This window comes from Taudactylus pleione, unplaced genomic scaffold (assembly GCF_031769625.1).
Source record: "Taudactylus pleione unplaced genomic scaffold, aTauple2 ptg000262l, whole genome shotgun sequence".
NCBI lineage: Eukaryota > Metazoa > Chordata > Amphibia > Anura > Myobatrachidae > Taudactylus > Taudactylus pleione.
The window spans coordinates 5,930,001-5,945,968 of NW_028284664.1; the positions used below are offsets into that span (position 1 = coordinate 5,930,001).

The 15,968-nt window shown below is 35.1% G+C and overlaps 15 non-coding genes across 15 annotated transcripts; all 15 read left to right on the forward strand.

Annotated features, from left to right (window-relative positions):
* Window positions 1-492: 492 nt before the first annotated feature.
* On the forward strand, window positions 493-599 carry LOC148514656 (U6 spliceosomal RNA). The gene has a single exon (XR_015879480.1). It is a non-coding gene; the product is annotated as a U6 spliceosomal RNA (small nuclear RNA).
* A 522-nt stretch (window positions 600-1,121) lies between these two features.
* On the forward strand, window positions 1,122-1,228 carry LOC148514657 (U6 spliceosomal RNA). The gene has a single exon (XR_015879570.1). It is a non-coding gene; the product is annotated as a U6 spliceosomal RNA (small nuclear RNA).
* Window positions 1,229-1,750: 522 nt separating this feature from the next.
* Window positions 1,751-1,857, forward strand: LOC148514658 (U6 spliceosomal RNA). The gene has a single exon (XR_015879481.1). It is a non-coding gene; the product is annotated as a U6 spliceosomal RNA (small nuclear RNA).
* A 1,530-nt stretch (window positions 1,858-3,387) lies between these two features.
* Window positions 3,388-3,494, forward strand: LOC148514659 (U6 spliceosomal RNA). Its single transcript, XR_015879569.1, has one exon. It is a non-coding gene; the product is annotated as a U6 spliceosomal RNA (small nuclear RNA).
* Window positions 3,495-4,016: 522 nt separating this feature from the next.
* LOC148514660 (U6 spliceosomal RNA) lies at window positions 4,017-4,123 on the forward strand. The gene has a single exon (XR_015879482.1). It is a non-coding gene; the product is annotated as a U6 spliceosomal RNA (small nuclear RNA).
* Window positions 4,124-4,645: 522 nt separating this feature from the next.
* Window positions 4,646-4,752, forward strand: LOC148514661 (U6 spliceosomal RNA). Its single transcript, XR_015879483.1, has one exon. It is a non-coding gene; the product is annotated as a U6 spliceosomal RNA (small nuclear RNA).
* A 1,531-nt stretch (window positions 4,753-6,283) lies between these two features.
* On the forward strand, window positions 6,284-6,390 carry LOC148514662 (U6 spliceosomal RNA). Its single transcript, XR_015879484.1, has one exon. It is a non-coding gene; the product is annotated as a U6 spliceosomal RNA (small nuclear RNA).
* Window positions 6,391-7,921: 1,531 nt separating this feature from the next.
* LOC148514663 (U6 spliceosomal RNA) lies at window positions 7,922-8,028 on the forward strand. The gene has a single exon (XR_015879485.1). It is a non-coding gene; the product is annotated as a U6 spliceosomal RNA (small nuclear RNA).
* A 1,532-nt stretch (window positions 8,029-9,560) lies between these two features.
* Window positions 9,561-9,667, forward strand: LOC148514664 (U6 spliceosomal RNA). The gene has a single exon (XR_015879486.1). It is a non-coding gene; the product is annotated as a U6 spliceosomal RNA (small nuclear RNA).
* Window positions 9,668-10,189: 522 nt separating this feature from the next.
* On the forward strand, window positions 10,190-10,296 carry LOC148514665 (U6 spliceosomal RNA). The gene has a single exon (XR_015879488.1). It is a non-coding gene; the product is annotated as a U6 spliceosomal RNA (small nuclear RNA).
* Window positions 10,297-10,818: 522 nt separating this feature from the next.
* On the forward strand, window positions 10,819-10,925 carry LOC148514666 (U6 spliceosomal RNA). The gene has a single exon (XR_015879489.1). It is a non-coding gene; the product is annotated as a U6 spliceosomal RNA (small nuclear RNA).
* Window positions 10,926-11,447: 522 nt separating this feature from the next.
* LOC148514667 (U6 spliceosomal RNA) lies at window positions 11,448-11,554 on the forward strand. Its single transcript, XR_015879490.1, has one exon. It is a non-coding gene; the product is annotated as a U6 spliceosomal RNA (small nuclear RNA).
* A 1,530-nt stretch (window positions 11,555-13,084) lies between these two features.
* Window positions 13,085-13,191, forward strand: LOC148514668 (U6 spliceosomal RNA). Its single transcript, XR_015879491.1, has one exon. It is a non-coding gene; the product is annotated as a U6 spliceosomal RNA (small nuclear RNA).
* Window positions 13,192-13,713: 522 nt separating this feature from the next.
* On the forward strand, window positions 13,714-13,820 carry LOC148514669 (U6 spliceosomal RNA). Its single transcript, XR_015879492.1, has one exon. It is a non-coding gene; the product is annotated as a U6 spliceosomal RNA (small nuclear RNA).
* Window positions 13,821-14,342: 522 nt separating this feature from the next.
* LOC148514670 (U6 spliceosomal RNA) lies at window positions 14,343-14,449 on the forward strand. The gene has a single exon (XR_015879493.1). It is a non-coding gene; the product is annotated as a U6 spliceosomal RNA (small nuclear RNA).
* The last annotated feature ends 1,519 nt before the right edge of the window (window positions 14,450-15,968 follow it).

Here is a 15,968-nt window from a genome sequence, read left to right on the forward strand (position 1 = left end):
ATAAACTAAAAACATTTAGAAGTAAAATTCTTTAGTCTCCCTAAACTAAATGCTATAAACTATAAAGTTATAAAAAAGAATGGTTATTTAATGGGCAGTAAATGTTTTTTTGGCTGGAGATTTTGCTGATGTCTGGAAACCTGGCTGCTTAGATGCACAGGGGTGCCTGGCAAAGAGCACCCATTTTTGTCAAGTGCCATCCTAGCCAAAGAATGCAAAGAAGCAATTTTAGCCTAGTACAGTCTATGGTTTTGAAGAAATGAACCTCTACATGCCAATTTTCATAATTTGTTTCACTGTGATATGTATGGAAATCGATGGCTATTCCTTAATGGGATATTGAATTTTTTTGCCAGTTAGCAGCTCTATCTTGTTAATGTTCTCCAGTTTATAAAACCCTATTTAAATTTAACTTCCAACTTTCACTCTCCCTAAGATCAATCTTGAGGCACATGGTGGGGTATATAACTCTTAGGACTTTGCTTTTGGAATGTGCTTGCTTCGGCAGCACATATACTAAAATTGGAACGATACAGAGAAGATTAGCATGGCCCCTGCGCAAGGATGACACGCAAATTCGTGAAGCGTTCCATATTTTAGGTATATAGCTCTGGACAAATTAATTCGATTCCACTTAAGATACCTGCAGATAAAAAGTCAAGAAATTTTGCAAGCAAAGAACAAATCGACCAACTTTTTTATGACAAAATCAGTTCGACATGACATATCATTTTCAAATTCAATTCTTGTCTAAATTGTGCAGGTTGTCTCAGTACTTCTATTAAGTCTTAGAAAACTATTTTGCCATTTTCCATTCCTACTTCACTTGTTCTGTACTTAGGAGCAATTTTAATCTTGTACAGCCTATGGTTCCAAAAGAAATGAACCTCCACATGCTAATTTGCATAATTTATTTGACTGTGGTACGTATAGAAATTGGTGGCCTTTCCTTAATGGGATATTGAATTTTTTGCCAGTAAGTAGCTCTATCTTGTTTATTGTAAAGTGTTCTCCAGTCTTTGAAACCCCATCTGAATTTAACTTCCATCTTTTACTCTCCCTAAGATCAATCTTGAGGCACATGGTGGGGTATATATATCTTAGGACTTTGCTTTTGGAATGTGCTTGCTTCGGCAGCACATATACTAAAATTGGAACGATACAGAGAAGATTAGCATGGCCCCTGCGCAAGGATGACACGCAAATTCGTGAAGCCTTCCATATTTTAGGTATATAGCTCTGGACAAATTAATTCGATTCCACTTAAGATACCTGCAGATAAAAAGTCAAGAAATTTTGCAAGCAAAGAACAAATCGACCAACTTTTTTATGACAAAATCAGTTCGACATGACATATCATTTTCAAATTCAATTCTTGTCTAAATTGTGCAGGTTGTCTCAGTACTTCTATTAAGTCTTAGAAAACTATTTTAACATTTTCCATTCCTACTTCACTTGTTCTGTACTTAGGAGCAATTTTAATCTTGTACAGCCTATGGTTCCAAAAGAAATGAACCTCCACATGCTAATTTGCATAATTTATTTGACTGTGGTACGTATAGAAATTGGTGGCCTTTCCTTAATGGGATATTGAATTTTTTGCCAGTAAGTAGCTCTATCTTGTTTATTGTAAAGTGTTCTCCAGTCTTTGAAACCCCATCTGAATTTAACTTCCATCTTTTACTCTCCCTAAGATCAATCTTGAGGCACATGGTGGGGTATATATATCTTAGGACTTTGCTTTTGGAATGTGCTTGCTTCGGCAGCACATATACTAAAATTGGAACGATACAGAGAAGATTAGCATGGCCCCTGCGCAAGGATGACACGCAAATTCGTGAAGCGTTCCATATTTTAGGTATATAGCTCTGGACAAATTAATTCTTTTCCACTTAATGATACCTGCAGATAAAAAGGTAAGAAGTTTTGCAAGCAAAGAACAAATCGACCAACTCTTGTATGATGTCATCAGTTAGACATGACTTATCATTGTGTGAATTGTGCAGACTGCCTCAGTTATATTTAAACTTAGAAAATTATTTAGCCACCTTCAATTCTTATTGAACTTGCAGGGGTGTATCTATTGGTCGAAGCGGAAACGTAAGGGACAGGTGCCCCCTCCAAGTCACTCCAGGCCTGAAGGCATGAATATGCACTGCTGCACCCAATAGGTTCTGCTTGGTACAGTGGAAAAATCTATCTTTCTTTATCCAATACCTATTCATAACTCTAGACAATTGTACAGTACAAAACCACAATCTCCAGCAAATCAAATCTGCTATTATATAATTATTGAAGCCCATGGTGCATGCTGCAATCACCTAATTTGCTTAATGCATGAGATTTAAGACCCTTTCCACAAAGAACAAATGCCTAGCTTCTCCCCCTACACATAATGTTCTATCAAGAAACTCCCCAAGCACCCATGAATATACTAGACTTCTAAAACTTCTTTTTTTAACTCTGTTCCACAAAAATAAGAACTGAACACATAATGTATTAGATGCCAAACCAAGGAGCCATTCACAACACATAAGCACCTCTAACAGAATGTACAAATATAAAAATAAAATGTTAGGGCTAGTTTAAATCATATACCAATACAATTAGGGAGACCAAGTTGTGGCTTCAAAATATAAATATATTATAATATATAATACTTACCATATGCTATTCATCTGTATTTTTTACTTTTATTGTTAATTGAGCCAAAAGATAGTGCACACAATACTTAATTTACAATCTTAAAGTTTAGCAGTTACATAATTTGCATATATCCAAATTTGTTTAGCAACAAATACATTTTAAGTGTAAACTATGTCATTTTTGACCTTTTTGCCCACTTATTTGACATTAACCGATTACATAAATGGTGATTAGCATATGATTAGTATTATAAACTAAAAACATTTAGAAGTAAAATTCTTTAGTCTCCCTAAACTAAATGCTATAAACTATAAAGTTATAAAAAAGAATGGTTATTTAATGGGCAGTAAATGTTTTTTTGGCTGGAGATTTTGCTGATGTCTGGAAACCTGGCTGCTTAGATGCACAGGGGTGCCTGGCAAAGAGCACCCATTTTTGTCAAGTGCCATCCTAGCCAAAGAATGCAAAGAAGCAATTTTAGCCTAGTACAGTCTATGGTTTTGAAGAAATGAACCTCTACATGCCAATTTTCATAATTTGTTTCACTGTGATATGTATGGAAATCGATGGCTATTCCTTAATGGGATATTGAATTTTTTTGCCAGTTAGCAGCTCTATCTTGTTAATGTTCTCCAGTTTATAAAACCCTATTTAAATTTTACTTCCAACTTTCACTCTCCCTAAGATCAATCTTGAGGCACATGGTGGGGTATATAACTCTTAGGACTTTGCTTTTGGAATGTGCTTGCTTCGGCAGCACATATACTAAAATTGGAATGATACAGAGAAGATTAGCATGGCCCCTGCGCAAGGATGACACGCAAATTCGTGAAGCGTTCCATATTTTAGGTATATAGCTCTGGACAAATTAATTCGATTCCACTTAAGATACCTGCAGATAAAAAGTCAAGAAATTTTGCAAGCAAAGAACAAATCGACCAACTTTTTTATGACAAAATCAGTTCGACATGACATATCATTTTCAAATTCAATTCTTGTCTAAATTGTGCAGGTTGTCTCAGTACTTCTATTAAGTCTTAGAAAACTATTTTGCCATTTTCCATTCCTACTTCACTTGTTCTGTACTTAGGAGCAATTTTAATCTTGTACAGCCTATGGTTCCAAAAGAAATGAACCTCCACATGCTAATTTGCATAATTTATTTGACTGTGGTACGTATAGAAATTGGTGGCCTTTCCTTAATGGGATATTGAATTTTTTGCCAGTAAGTAGCTCTATCTTGTTTATTGTAAAGTGTTCTCCAGTCTTTGAAACCCCATCTGAATTTAACTTCCATCTTTTACTCTCCCTAAGATCAATCTTGAGGCACATGGTGGGGTATATATATCTTAGGACTTTGCTTTTGGAATGTGCTTGCTTCGGCAGCACATATACTAAAATTGGAACGATACAGAGAAGATTAGCATGGCCCCTGCGCAAGGATGACACGCAAATTCGTGAAGCGTTCCATATTTTAGGTATATAGCTCTGGACAAATTAATCCGATTCCACTTAAGATACCTGCAGATAAAAAGTCAAGAAATTTTGCAAGCAAAGAACAAATCGACCAACTTTTTTATGACAAAATCAGTTCGACATGACATATCATTTTCAAATTCAATTCTTGTCTAAATTGTGCAGGTTGTCTCAGTACTTCTATTAAGTCTTAGAAAACTATTTTAACATTTTCCATTCCTACTTCACTTGTTCTGTACTTAGGAGCAATTTTAATCTTGTACAGCCTATGGTTCCAAAAGAAATGAACCTCCACATGCTAATTTGCATAATTTATTTGACTGTGGTACGTATAGAAATTGGTGGCCTTTCCTTAATGGGATATTGAATTTTTTGCCAGTAAGTAGCTCTATCTTGTTTATTGTAAAGTGTTCTCCAGTCTTTGAAACCCCATCTGAATTTAACTTCCATCTTTTACTCTCCCTAAGATCAATCTTGAGGCACATGGTGGGGTATATATATCTTAGGACTTTGCTTTTGGAATGTGCTTGCTTCGGCAGCACATATACTAAAATTGGAACGATACAGAGAAGATTAGCATGGCCCCTGCGCAAGGATGACACGCAAATTCGTGAAGCGTTCCATATTTTAGGTATATAGCTCTGGACAAATTAATTCTTTTCCACTTAATGATACCTGCAGATAAAAAGGTAAGAAATTTTGCAAGCAAACAACAAATCGACCAACTCTTGTATGATGTCATCAGTTAGACATGACTTATCATTGTGTGAATTGTGCAGACTGCCTCAGTTATATTTAAACTTAGAAAATTATTTAGCCACCTTCAATTCTTATTGAACTTGCAGGGGTGTATCTATTGGTCGAAGCGGAAACGTAAGGGACAGGTGCCCCCTCCAAGTCACTCCAGGCCTGAAGGCATGAATATGCACTGCTGCACCCAATAGGTTCTGCTTGGTACAGTGGAAAAATCTATCTTTCTTTATCCAATACCTATTCATAACTCTAGACAATTGTACAGTACAAAACCACAATCTCCAGCAAATCAAATCTGCTATTATATAATTATTGAAGCCCATGGTGCATGCTGCAATCACCTAATTTGCTTAATGCATGAGATTTAAGACCCTTTCCACAAAGAACAAATGCCTAGCTTCTCCCCCTACACATAATGTTCTATCAAGAAACTCCCCAAGCACCCATGAATATACTAGACTTCTAAAACTTCTTTTTTTAACTCTGTTCCACAAAAATAAGAACTGAACACATAATGTATTAGATGTCAAACCAAGGAGCCATTCACAACACATAAGCACCTCTAACAGAATGTACAAATATAAAAATAAAATGTTAGGGCTAGTTTAAATCATATACCAATACAATTAGGGAGACCAAGTTGTGGCTTCAAAATATATATATATTATTAATTTATAATACTTACCATATGCTATTCATCTGTATTTTTTACTTTTATTGTTAATTGAGCCAAAAGATAGTGCACACAATACTTAATTTACAATCTTAAAGTTTAGCAGTTACATAATTTGCATATATCCAAATTTGTTTAGCAACAAATACATTTTAAGTGTAAACTATGTCATTTTTGACCTTTTTGCCCACTTATTTGACATTAACCGATTACATAAATGGTGATTAGCATATGATTAGTATTATAAACTAAAAACATTTAGAAGTAAAATTCTTTAGTCTCCCTAAACTAAATGCTATAAACTATAAAGTTATAAAAAAGAATGGTTATTTAATGGGCAGTAAATGTTTTTTTGGCTGGAGATTTTGCTGATGTCTGGAAACCTGGCTGCTTAGATGCACAGGGGTGCCTGGCAAAGAGCACCCATTTTTGTCAAGTGCCATCCTAGCCAAAGAATGCAAAGAAGCAATTTTAGCCTAGTACAGTCTATGGTTTTGAAGAAATGAACCTCTACATGCCAATTTTCATAATTTGTTTCACTGTGATATGTATGGAAATCGATGGCTATTCCTTAATGGGATATTGAATTTTTTTGCCAGTTAGCAGCTCTATCTTGTTAATGTTCTCCAGTTTATAAAACCCTATTTAAATTTTACTTCCAACTTTCACTCTCCCTAAGATCAATCTTGAGGCACATGGTGGGGTATATAACTCTTAGGACTTTGCTTTTGGAATGTGCTTGCTTCGGCAGCACATATACTAAAATTGGAACGATACAGAGAAGATTAGCATGGCCCCTGCGCAAGGATGACACGCAAATTCGTGAAGCGTTCCATATTTTAGGTATATAGCTCTGGACAAATTAATTCTTTTCCACTTAATGATACCTGCAGATAAAAAGGTAAGAAGTTTTGCAAGCAAAGAACAAATCGACCAACTCTTGTATGATGTCATCAGTTAGACATGACTTATCATTGTGTGAATTGTGCAGACTGCCTCAGTTATATTTAAACTTAGAAAATTATTTAGCCACCTTCAATTCTTATTGAACTTGCAGGGGTGTATCTATTGGTCGAAGCGGAAACGTAAGGGACAGGTGCCCCCTCCAAGTCACTCCAGGCCTGAAGGCATGAATATGCACTGCTGCACCCAATAGGTTCTGCTTGGTACAGTGGAAAAATCTATCTTTCTTTATCCAATACCTATTCATAACTCTAGACAATTGTACAGTACAAAACCACAATCTCCAGCAAATCAAATCTGCTATTATATAATTATTGAAGCCCATGGTGCATGCTGCAATCACCTAATTTGCTTAATGCATGAGATTTAAGACCCTTTCCACAAAGAACAAATGCCTAGCTTCTCCCCCTACACATAATGTTCTATCAAGAAACTCCCCAAGCACCCATGAATATACTAGACTTCTAAAAATTATTTTTTTAACTCTGTTCCACAAAAATAAGAACTGAACACATAATGTATTAGATGTCAAACCAAGGAGCCATTCACAACACATAAGCACCTCTAACAGAATGTACAAATATAAAAATAAAATGTTAGGGCTAGTTTAAATCATATACCAATACAATTAGGGAGACCAAGTTGTGGCTTCAAAATATATATATATTATTAATTTATAATACTTACCATATGCTATTCATCTGTATTTTTTACTTTTATTGTTAATTGAGCCAAAAGATAGTGCACACAATACTTAATTTACAATCTTAAAGTTTAGCAGTTACATAATTTGCATATATCCAAATTTGTTTAGCAACAAATACATTTTAAGTGTAAACTATGTCATTTTTGACCTTTTTGCCCACTTATTTGACATTAACCGATTACATAAATGGTGATTAGCATATGATTAGTATTATAAACTAAAAACATTTAGAAGTAAAATTCTTTAGTCTCCCTAAACTAAATGCTATAAACTATAAAGTTATAAAAAAGAATGGTTATTTAATGGGCAGTAAATGTTTTTTTGGCTGGAGATTTTGCTGATGTCTGGAAACCTGGCTGCTTAGATGCACAGGGGTGCCTGGCAAAGAGCACCCATTTTTGTCAAGTGCCATCCTAGCCAAAGAATGCAAAGAAGCAATTTTAGCCTAGTACAGTCTATGGTTTTGAAGAAATGAACCTCTACATGCCAATTTTCATAATTTGTTTCACTGTGATATGTATGGAAATCGATGGCTATTCCTTAATGGGATATTGAATTTTTTTGCCAGTTAGCAGCTCTATCTTGTTAATGTTCTCCAGTTTATAAAACCCTATTTAAATTTTACTTCCAACTTTCACTCTCCCTAAGATCAATCTTGAGGCACATGGTGGGGTATATAACTCTTAGGACTTTGCTTTTGGAATGTGCTTGCTTCGGCAGCACATATACTAAAATTGGAACGATACAGAGAAGATTAGCATGGCCCCTGCGCAAGGATGACACGCAAATTCGTGAAGCGTTCCATATTTTAGGTATATAGCTCTGGACAAATTAATTCTTTTCCACTTAATGATACCTGCAGATAAAAAGGTAAGAAGTTTTGCAAGCAAAGAACAAATCGACCAACTCTTGTATGATGTCATCAGTTAGACATGACTTATCATTGTGTGAATTGTGCAGACTGCCTCAGTTATATTTAAACTTAGAAAATTATTTAGCCACCTTCAATTCTTATTGAACTTGCAGGGGTGTATCTATTGGTCGAAGCGGAAACGTAAGGGACAGGTGCCCCCTCCAAGTCACTCCAGGCCTGAAGGCATGAATATGCACTGCTGCACCCAATAGGTTCTGCTTGGTACAGTGGAAAAATCTATCTTTCTTTATCCAATACCTATTCATAACTCTAGACAATTGTACAGTACAAAACCACAATCTCCAGCAAATCAAATCTGCTATTATATAATTATTGAAGCCCATGGTGCATGCTGCAATCACCTAATTTGCTTAATGCATGAGATTTAAGACCCTTTCCACAAAGAACAAATGCCTAGCTTCTCCCCCTACACATAATGTTCTATCAAGAAACTCCCCAAGCACCCATGAATATACTAGACTTCTAAAAATTATTTTTTTAACTCTGTTCCACAAAAATAAGAACTGAACACATAATGTATTAGATGTCAAACCAAGGAGCCATTCACAACACATAAGCACCTCTAACAGAATGTACAAATATAAAAATAAAATGTTAGGGCTAGTTTAAATCATATACCAATACAATTAGGGAGACCAAGTTGTGGCTTCAAAATATATATATATTATTAATTTATAATACTTACCATATGCTATTCATCTGTATTTTTTACTTTTATTGTTAATTGAGCCAAAAGATAGTGCACACAATACTTAATTTACAATCTTAAAGTTTAGCAGTTACATAATTTGCATATATCCAAATTTGTTTAGCAACAAATACATTTTAAGTGTAAACTATGTCATTTTTGACCTTTTTGCCCACTTATTTGACATTAACCGATTACATAAATGGTGATTAGCATATGATTAGTATTATAAACTAAAAACATTTAGAAGTAAAATTCTTTAGTCTCCCTAAACTAAATGCTATAAACTATAAAGTTATAAAAAAGAATGGTTATTTAATGGGCAGTAAATGTTTTTTTGGCTGGAGATTTTGCTGATGTCTGGAAACCTGGCTGCTTAGATGCACAGGGGTGCCTGGCAAAGAGCACCCATTTTTGTCAAGTGCCATCCTAGCCAAAGAATGCAAAGAAGCAATTTTAGCCTAGTACAGTCTATGGTTTTGAAGAAATGAACCTCTACATGCCAATTTTCATAATTTGTTTCACTGTGATATGTATGGAAATCGATGGCTATTCCTTAATGGGATATTGAATTTTTTTGCCAGTTAGCAGCTCTATCTTGTTAATGTTCTCCAGTTTATAAAAACCCTATTTAAATTTTACTTCCAACTTTCACTCTCCCTAAGATCAATCTTGAGGCACATGGTGGGGTATATAACTCTTAGGACTTTGCTTTTGGAATGTGCTTGCTTCGGCAGCACATATACTAAAATTGGAACGATACAGAGAAGATTAGCATGGCCCCTGCGCAAGGATGACACGCAAATTCGTGAAGCGTTCCATATTTTAGGTATATAGCTCTGGACAAATTAATTCGATTCCACTTAAGATACCTGCAGATAAAAAGTCAAGAAATTTTGCAAGCAAAGAACAAATCGACCAACTTTTTTATGACAAAATCAGTTCGACATGACATATCATTTTCAAATTCAATTCTTGTCTAAATTGTGCAGGTTGTCTCAGTACTTCTATTAAGTCTTAGAAAACTATTTTGCCATTTTCCATTCCTACTTCACTTGTTCTGTACTTAGGAGCAATTTTAATCTTGTACAGCCTATGGTTCCAAAAGAAATGAACCTCCACATGCTAATTTGCATAATTTATTTGACTGTGGTACGTATAGAAATTGGTGGCCTTTCCTTAATGGGATATTGAATTTTTTGCCAGTAAGTAGCTCTATCTTGTTTATTGTAAAGTGTTCTCCAGTCTTTGAAACCCCATCTGAATTTAACTTCCATCTTTTACTCTCCCTAAGATCAATCTTGAGGCACATGGTGGGGTATATATATCTTAGGACTTTGCTTTTGGAATGTGCTTGCTTCGGCAGCACATATACTAAAATTGGAACGATACAGAGAAGATTAGCATGGCCCCTGCGCAAGGATGACACGCAAATTCGTGAAGCGTTCCATATTTTAGGTATATAGCTCTGGACAAATTAATTCGATTCCACTTAAGATACCTGCAGATAAAAAGTCAAGAAATTTTGCAAGCAAAGAACAAATCGACCAACTTTTTTATGACAAAATCAGTTCGACATGACATATCATTTTCAAATTCAATTCTTGTCTAAATTGTGCAGGTTGTCTCAGTACTTCTATTAAGTCTTAGAAAACTATTTTGCCATTTTCCATTCCTACTTCACTTGTTCTGTACTTAGGAGCAATTTTAATCTTGTACAGCCTATGGTTCCAAAAGAAATGAACCTCCACATGCTAATTTGCATAATTTATTTGACTGTGGTACGTATAGAAATTGGTGGCCTTTCCTTAATGGGATATTGAATTTTTTGCCAGTAAGTAGCTCTATCTTGTTTATTGTAAAGTGTTCTCCAGTCTTTGAAACCCCATCTGAATTTAACTTCCATCTTTTACTCTCCCTAAGATCAATCTTGAGGCACATGGTGGGGTATATATATCTTAGGACTTTGCTTTTGGAATGTGCTTGCTTCGGCAGCACATATACTAAAATTGGAACGATACAGAGAAGATTAGCATGGCCCCTGCGCAAGGATGACACGCAAATTCGTGAAGCGTTCCATATTTTAGGTATATAGCTCTGGACAAATTAATCCGATTCCACTTAAGATACCTGCAGATAAAAAGTCAAGAAATTTTGCAAGCAAAGAACAAATCGACCAACTTTTTTATGACAAAATCAGTTCGACATGACATATCATTTTCAAATTCAATTCTTGTCTAAATTGTGCAGGTTGTCTCAGTACTTCTATTAAGTCTTAGAAAACTATTTTGCCATTTTCCATTCCTACTTCACTTGTTCTGTACTTAGGAGCAATTTTAATCTTGTACAGCCTATGGTTCCAAAAGAAATGAACCTCCACATGCTAATTTGCATAATTTATTTGACTGTGGTACGTATAGAAATTGGTGGCCTTTCCTTAATGGGATATTGAATTTTTTGCCAGTAAGTAGCTCTATCTTGTTTATTGTAAAGTGTTCTCCAGTCTTTGAAACCCCATCTGAATTTAACTTCCATCTTTTACTCTCCCTAAGATCAATCTTGAGGCACATGGTGGGGTATATATATCTTAGGACTTTGCTTTTGGAATGTGCTTGCTTCGGCAGCACATATACTAAAATTGGAACGATACAGAGAAGATTAGCATGGCCCCTGCGCAAGGATGACACGCAAATTCGTGAAGCGTTCCATATTTTAGGTATATAGCTCTGGACAAATTAATTCTTTTCCACTTAATGATACCTGCAGATAAAAAGGTAAGAAATTTTGCAAGCAAACAACAAATCGACCAACTCTTGTATGATGTCATCAGTTAGACATGACTTATCATTGTGTGAATTGTGCAGACTGCCTCAGTTATATTTAAACTTAGAAAATTATTTAGCCACCTTCAATTCTTATTGAACTTGCAGGGGTGTATCTATTGGTCGAAGCGGAAACGTAAGGGACAGGTGCCCCCTCCAAGTCACTCCAGGCCTGAAGGCATGAATATGCACTGCTGCACCCAATAGGTTCTGCTTGGTACAGTGGAAAAATCTATCTTTCTTTATCCAATACCTATTCATAACTCTAGACAATTGTACAGTACGAAACCACAATCTCCAGCAAATCAAATCTGCTATTATATAATTATTGAAGCCCATGGTGCATGCTGCAATCACCTAATTTGCTTAATGCATGAGATTTAAGACCCTTTCCACAAAGAACAAATGCCTAGCTTCTCCCCCTACACATAATGTTCTATCAAGAAACTCCCCAAGCACCCATGAATATACTAGACTTCTAAAACTTCTTTTTTTAACTCTGTTCCACAAAAATAAGAACTGAACACATAATGTATTAAATGCCAAACCAAGGAGCCATTCACAACACATAAGCACCTCTAACAGAATGTACAAATATAAAAATAAAATGTTAGGGCTAGTTTAAATCATATACCAATACAATTAGGGAGACCAAGTTGTGGCTTCAAAATATAAATATATTATAATATATAATACTTACCATATGCTATTCATCTGTATTTTTTACTTTTATTGTTAATTGAGCCAAAAGATAGTGCACACAATACTTAATTTACAATCTTAAAGTTTAGCAGTTACATAATTTGCATATATCCAAATTTGTTTAGCAACAAATACATTTTAAGTGTAAACTATGTCATTTTTGACCTTTTTGCCCACTTATTTGACATTAACCGATTACATAAATGGTGATTAGCATATGATTAGTATTATAAACTAAAAACATTTAGAAGTAAAATTCTTTAGTCTCCCTAAACTAAATGCTATAAACTATAAAGTTATAAAAAAGAATGGTTATTTAATGGGCAGTAAATGTTTTTTTGGCTGGAGATTTTGCTGATGTCTGGAAACCTGGCTGCTTAGATGCACAGGGGTGCCTGGCAAAGAGCACCCATTTTTGTCAAGTGCCATCCTAGCCAAAGAATGCAAAGAAGCAATTTTAGCCTAGTACAGTCTATGGTTTTGAAGAAATGAACCTCTACATGCCAATTTTCATAATTTGTTTCACTGTGATATGTATGGAAATCGATGGCTATTCCTTAATGGGATATTGAATTTTTTTGCCAGTTAGCAGCTCTATCTTGTTAATGTTCTCCAGTTTATAAAACCCTATTTAAATTTTACTTCCAACTTTCACTCTCCCTAAGATCAATCTTGAGGCACATGGTGGGGTATATAACTCTTAGGACTTTGCTTTTGGAATGTGCTTGCTTCGGCAGCACATATACTAAAATTGGAACGATACAGAGAAGATTAGCATGGCCCCTGCGCAAGGATGACACGCAAATTCGTGAAGCGTTCCATATTTTAGGTATATAGCTCTGGACAAATTAATTCGATTCCACTTAAGATACCTGCAGATAAAAAGTCAAGAAATTTTGCAAGCAAAGAACAAATCGACCAACTTTTTTATGACAAAATCAGTTCGACATGACATATCATTTTCAAATTCAATTCTTGTCTAAATTGTGCAGGTTGTCTCAGTACTTCTATTAAGTCTTAGAAAACTATTTTGCCATTTTCCATTCCTACTTCACTTGTTCTGTACTTAGGAGCAATTTTAATCTTGTACAGCCTATGGTTCCAAAAGAAATGAACCTCCACATGCTAATTTGCATAATTTATTTGACTGTGGTACGTATAGAAATTGGTGGCCTTTCCTTAATGGGATATTGAATTTTTTGCCAGTAAGTAGCTCTATCTTGTTTATTGTAAAGTGTTCTCCAGTCTTTGAAACCCCATCTGAATTTAACTTCCATCTTTTACTCTCCCTAAGATCAATCTTGAGGCACATGGTGGGGTATATATATCTTAGGACTTTGCTTTTGGAATGTGCTTGCTTCGGCAGCACATATACTAAAATTGGAACGATACAGAGAAGATTAGCATGGCCCCTGCGCAAGGATGACACGCAAATTCGTGAAGCGTTCCATATTTTAGGTATATAGATCTGGACAAATTAATCCGATTCCACTTAAGATACCTGCAGATAAAAAGTCAAGAAATTTTGCAAGCAAAGAACAAATCGACCAACTTTTTTATGACAAAATCAGTTCGACATGACATATCATTTTCAAATTCAATTCTTGTCTAAATTGTGCAGGTTGTCTCAGTACTTCTATTAAGTCTTAGAAAACTATTTTGCCATTTTCCATTCCTACTTCACTTGTTCTGTACTTAGGAGCAATTTTAATCTTGTACAGCCTATGGTTCCAAAAGAAATGAACCTCCACATGCTAATTTGCATAATTTATTTGACTGTGGTACGTATAGAAATTGGTGGCCTTTCCTTAATGGGATATTGAATTTTTTGCCAGTAAGTAGCTCTATCTTGTTTATTGTAAAGTGTTCTCCAGTCTTTGAAACCCCATCTGAATTTAACTTCCATCTTTTACTCTCCCTAAGATCAATCTTGAGGCACATGGTGGGGTATATATATCTTAGGACTTTGCTTTTGGAATGTGCTTGCTTCGGCAGCACATATACTAAAATTGGAACGATACAGAGAAGATTAGCATGGCCCCTGCGCAAGGATGACACGCAAATTCGTGAAGCGTTCCATATTTTAGGTATATAGCTCTGGACAAATTAATTCTTTTCCACTTAATGATACCTGCAGATAAAAAGGTAAGAAATTTTGCAAGCAAACAACAAATCGACCAACTCTTGTATGATGTCATCAGTTAGACATGACTTATCATTGTGTGAATTGTGCAGACTGCCTCAGTTATATTTAAACTTAGAAAATTATTTAGCCACCTTCAATTCTTATTGAACTTGCAGGGGTGTATCTATTGGTCGAAGCGGAAACGTAAGGGACAGGTGCCCCCTCCAAGTCACTCCAGGCCTGAAGGCATGAATATGCACTGCTGCACCCAATAGGTTCTGCTTGGTACAGTGGAAAAATCTATCTTTCTTTATCCAATACCTATTCATAACTCTAGACAATTGTACAGTACGAAACCACAATCTCCAGCAAATCAAATCTGCTATTATATAATTATTGAAGCCCATGGTGCATGCTGCAATCACCTAATTTGCTTAATGCATGAGATTTAAGACCCTTTCCACAAAGAACAAATGCCTAGCTTCTCCCCCTACACATAATGTTCTATCAAGAAACTCCCCAAGCACCCATGAATATACTAGACTTCTAAAACTTCTTTTTTTAACTCTGTTCCACAAAAATAAGAACTGAACACATAATGTATTAAATGCCAAACCAAGGAGCCATTCACAACACATAAGCACCTCTAACAGAATGTACAAATATAAAAATAAAATGTTAGGGCTAGTTTAAATCATATACCAATACAATTAGGGAGACCAAGTTGTGGCTTCAAAATATAAATATATTATAATATATAATACTTACCATATGCTATTCATCTGTATTTTTTACTTTTATTGTTAATTGAGCCAAAAGATAGTGCACACAATACTTAATTTACAATCTTAAAGTTTAGCAGTTACATAATTTGCATATATCCAAATTTGTTTAGCAACAAATACATTTTAAGTGTAAACTATGTCATTTTTGACCTTTTTGCCCACTTATTTGACATTAACCGATTACATAAATGGTGATTAGCATATGATTAGTATTATAAACTAAAAACATTTAGAAGTAAAATTCTTTAGTCTCCCTAAACTAAATGCTATAAACTATAAAGTTATAAAAAAGAATGGTTATTTAATGGGCAGTAAATGTTTTTTTGGCTGGAGATTTTGCTGATGTCTGGAAACCTGGCTGCTTAGATGCACAGGGGTGCCTGGCAAAGAGCACCCATTTTTGTCAAGTGCCATCCTAGCCAAAGAATGCAAAGAAGCAATTTTAGCCTAGTACAGTCTATGGTTTTGAAGAAATGAACCTCTACATGCCAATTTTCATAATTTGTTTCACTGTGATATGTATGGAAATCGATGGCTATTCCTTAATGGGATATTGAATTTTTTTGCCAGTTAGCAGCTCTATCTTGTTAATGTTCTCCAGTTTATAAAACCCTATTTAAATTTTACTTCCAACTTTCACTCTCCCTAAGATCAATCTTGAGGCACATGGTGGGGTATATAACTCTTAGGACTTT